Source organism: Penaeus monodon, chromosome 37 (assembly GCF_015228065.2).
Source record: "Penaeus monodon isolate SGIC_2016 chromosome 37, NSTDA_Pmon_1, whole genome shotgun sequence".
In the NCBI taxonomy this organism is placed as follows: Eukaryota; Metazoa; Arthropoda; class Malacostraca; order Decapoda; family Penaeidae; genus Penaeus; species Penaeus monodon.
Window position 1 is genome coordinate 8981535 of NC_051422.1, and position 5000 is coordinate 8986534.

General features: G+C 39.8%; 1 protein-coding gene across 3 annotated transcripts in view; it reads right to left on the reverse strand.

The window, feature by feature from the left end:
* Positions 1-5000, reverse strand: part of LOC119596390 (calcium/calmodulin-dependent protein kinase kinase 1-like) — a 196437-nt gene that overhangs the window by 182492 nt on the left and 8945 nt on the right. The window lies entirely within an intron of this gene.

The window sequence follows — 5000 nt, forward strand, 5'->3', positions numbered from 1 at the left end:
TTTTCCTTAATTTATGTTGTATGGACAGCGTCATTACTCTCTGAACACCACGGATTTCCTTCGTCATTCATGTCCATGGAATCTTTTAGAAACTGTGTGTGATTTGTAATATATGATTTCATGGTTTCCAAATAAACCCTTAAAAAACACTCTTCTCTTATATTGATATGCCCCTATTCTCAGCTTTAGGGTTGCCAAGACTATACCAACGTATAGTTATGGTTATTGCAGCATCACTAAATATTTGCTGGATTCTCAGATAAAATAATCAGTTTGGGTAAGCAGTCTGTGACATGCGACAAAATATCTTTTTTTTTTTTTTTTACTTAGTTATTAATTATACTTGTCCTTTACTGTTGCAACCCTCACCCAGTTTTATCGTTATTCATAATACCTGTGGGGGGACGGTCGTGGGTCGAGATGCATGAAGAGAAGACGTTTTGTATGATGCCCAAGGAGCAGCACCAAATGGTGGTAGTCCCTGAATGGGCATGAAAACCGATTGGTAAGATACTAATTCATCTGGTGTGCAGCTAGGGAACGAGCGGTCGATGAGAACCACTGGTCAAGTACTGCAAAAAACGCAGTTAGTGCCATGTACATTGCCATGACAAGGACAGAAGTCGGAAATATAGAGAAGTGGTTTTCGGGGTATGCTGTATTGCTGCTAATAATTATAGGATAAGATCATGGTGTGTTTTCTGATTTACTGATATGAAAAATAAATCACACAGGAGTGTAATGATAATAATAATAATAATAATAATAATAATAATAATAATAATAATAATAATGATAATAATTTCAACAGCTTCACGGCGCCCTTGAAAGTAGCCCATGGTCCCCAGGTCGAAAATCCCTTTATAGATCATCAGTTTACCCTTTGGAGTGCAAGGAACCAATCAACTTCTTTTATGTATGGTGCTTTTTCAGCCACAGGAACTTCTCTTGACTCCAAGCTGCCTGTTGGAGAGATGTTTTTTGCATCAAATGGGTAATCAATTATTCACGGATTTTCTTGCCTCAGACATTAATAACATCGATCGATACCAACTTTTTCTACCGCACTGATGTTTCTTTCGTATTATAGCTACTTCCCTCTCGACGTAGGAGGGAAAGATTAGGTAATATGAGTTGCAAGTAATTTTGTATTCGCAGAAATTCCAATTGTACTGTTGTGTATATATAGTTAATTGTGATTTATGCCTTTACAAAACTATTTCACTTTTTAAAATTTACGATGGCATTAAAATGTCTTTTGCTTTGGTTTTGTCTAGACGGTCAGTAAGAGAGTCGATGTTCCCCATTTTCCAGTCTGTAGAGACCGTAGGTAAATTTCCCGAGAGGTTTCCACCTATAACTTTCCCAATTATAGGTCAAGACATGGCCTGGTTATATCTGGAATGATCATTTCGTCTTGTTGTTACATTATATATCGACATTAGTATCTATGCACAATCTAGCGGCCAATATTGAGTTATTAATATTACCCAACATTCACTTGCTGACAACTCGTAAGTACTGGGAATAATGTGTACTTTTACCTCATAACAGCATTACTAGGGTATGCCAATCTGAATCGATTTCTCGTTCTCAGTATGCTACACAGACTTCCAAAATAGCCTTCATACGACCAGTAATATTGTCAATGATTTATCAGTATTACTAGACATGAATGGTAGTCAGGTTATTTTTATAGTTCCCAGATCTCAGTTCTCAAAAACCTCTAACTAGGTTTGAACTCAAATACATACACTTTCATATATTATCTCTTTGGGTGTCTTTCTTCCTTCTTTCAGGTATTTGTTCCTACTTCTCATTTTCTTATATTTTTCTCCCTTTCCCGTTTTTTCCATTCTCGCTTATTTACCTAGTCTCATTTTGCTCTTATTCTCCACAGTAACTTTGTCTGTCTAAGTATCTTCTCTCTGACTCTCTCTCTCTCTCTCTCTCTCTCTCTCTCTCTCTCTCTCTCTCTCTCTCTCTCTCTCTCTCTCTCTCTCTATCTCTCTCTCTTTCTGTCTGTCTGTCTGTCTGTCTATCTCTCTCTCTTTCTCTTTCTCTTTCTCTTTCCCTTTCCCTTTCCCTTTCCCTTTCTCTTTCCCTTTCCCTTTCCCTTTCCCTTTCCCTTTCCCTTTCCCTTTCCCTTTCCCTCACTCTCTCTCTCTTCCTCTCCTCTCACTCTCTCCCTGTTATTCCCAAAAACGGCGAATGAATACTAATGACAGTGATTATTATTATTCTCATCTATAATACCGCAATAATACCAGCTATCACCATATTACACATTATTTAGTCATAGTCATGGGGAAGTGGGTAACAGCGCTGACGATGATCAATCAATATCCGCAAGGTCATTTTTGTTTTTGTTTCGTTTCTGTTGGCGATATTGTGATTGTTATTGCAATTAGTATAGACATTTTTATTCTTATTGTTGTTGTTGTTTTTCTTTGTTGTTTTGTGGTATAGTGTTATGTGTGAATTGATGTTTACATTGTTTGGTTGTTACTTCCTACATAAAACCCAAGATATCTCATATTTCTCTTCCATGCGGAGTAAGCACGAGTTGCCGCGGCGCATATGTCGGAGAGGAACTTCCAGCATAACGCGATAGTTTATGTAGCAGTTCTGTGATGCATCGATTTATCGGTCAGTTCGTGTAGGTCTCATGATGTGTGATATGCATGCATGTAAGCGTACCTGTGGGCGTGTATTCACTGTGCACGGACACAGTGAATACACGTGAGAGGATATTACGTGAACAAGATGCGTGTTATGTGATGCGCATAATGATCTCATAGTTCTTCCTTATATCCTCCTTCTTGCTCCTCCCTCCTCGTGCCTTCCTTCTCCCTCCTCGTGTCCTCCTTTTCCCTCCCATCCCTTGCTAATGCTCAGACACACTGTCTCAAAATACAGGGCAGGTTACGGCAGAATGTCGGCTGGAGAGGGAGACTAAGATTAGGTGTAATGGTTTAATCAATTTCCCATTCCTACGAAAGGGTTTTGGATTGTTATTGGAACAGTAAGAAGGGGACGAATGATTCAATAAATTTCTTTATGAACATCACTCACGCACCCCTTTTGAAAAAAAAAGTATATATGCGTTGCAATTTCATGAGAAGAAAAAATTCAGTGTATTTCTGTATCTCCTGAAATTTGTTGACAACAATTTACAATATTATTCCTTAATGTCTTCTTGACTTCACGATATGCTGATAATACAAATGGAAGGTCATATGCAATAAAAAAACGTAACGGTAAGTATTAATACACATAAAAAACACACGCACACATACATAACTTCGTCAATAAAAAGACAATATACGATACGAAAGAAAACACAAAACATATGAAGAGAAGATGAAAAACAAGAGACCCTCCACACGGCACCGAAACCCGCCCAGATATTGGTACAAATAAATCCCGCAACAACTTAGATCTTTATCCATCACATTAAGAGAAACCACGTGACCGAAATATAGCCCACGCACAACTGATATAAAGAAAAAAAACTACGGAATTGAAATAGACAGATGAAAGTAGAGAAGCCAACGGACCTGAAATAGACAAATTAAGCAAGATTTGTCTATCGGGCTCAGTTCTCCCGCCGTGTCCGAGGGAGGGAGGGAGCTGATAACAGGGTCGGGCGAAGAAAGCCATCGATAAGGCCATCTAATGATCGGGAAGCTCGATGGGGGAAGGCTGGAGTAAACGCCGGGGTTGATGCGTCTTTCAAGCTTTGAAGAGGCACCCTAGTGAGGGTCTGTGTGAATGCTCTCCTGTGTAGAGGGATAGGTCGGGAGGTAGATGGATGGATAGATAGGTAGTTAGGTAGGTAGATAGAGAGGTAGAGAGAGAGGGGGGATAGGTAGATAGATAGATAGATAGACAGCTAGACTGACAGACATACAGGCAGATATAGTGTGCGTGTAAGTGTGTGTGTGTGTGTGTGTGTGTGTGTGTGTGTGTGTGTGTGTGTGTGTGTGTGTGTGTGTGTGTGTGTGTGTGTGTGTGTGTGTGTGTGTGTGTGTGTGTGTGTGCGTGAGCACAAATATATCCACGCGCAAGTGAGCGTCCGTGTTTGTACTTACCAGAAAGTGGGTAAAACATAATTTTCTGCACTGAGAAAAATTAATAAAATAAATAATTCACTGAAAAATGCCACATCATAGGTATTCTTATATCGCTATGTATAAAAATATGATTTTTTCTTACTCTTCTTCTTCTTCTTCTCTCTCTCTCTCTCTCTCTCTCTCTCTCTCTCTCTCTCTCTCTCTCTCTCTCTCTCTCTCTCTCTCCTCCTCTCTCTCTCTCTCTCTCTCTCTCTCTCTCTCTCTCTCTCTCTCTCTCTCTCTCTCTCTCTCTCTCTCTCTCTCTCTCTCTCTCTCTCTCTTTCTCTTTTCCTTTTTTGAATAAGGGGGTCGTTTGCATTAGGGATCCTGGAGACTCGGGAAGACTCGGCCCGGCTCGGCTACCTCATCATCCTCGGCTTTGATGTTGCTGTTGCTGTTTCTTATTTTCCTCTTGAGGGTTCCTTTTGTCATCTTCGATTTCTGATTTTTGATGTTTTGGTGTTCTGTATTATTGTATTGTGATAGCGGTATTTAGTTTATGATTTCGTTATTGCGTGGTTTAGATAAAGCTGTTGAGTGTCGAAGCTGAGAGACAGACAGACAAAAATATAGATTGTTCACACACACACACACACTTAAGCACTCACATACTAGCATCTATATCTGTCCGTCTGTCTACCTATTTATTTATCTATTTATCTATCTACTTACCTTCCTATTGCGAAAAATATTCACACACACACACACACACACACACACACACACACACACACACACACACACACACACACACACACACACACACACACACACACACACACACACACACACACACACACGGAGGCCTCGCGCGAGAGTAGTACACAATTCATTGATCCTTTGAAATCAAGTAAACACCGATCAACACCTTGAATATTTCAGCCT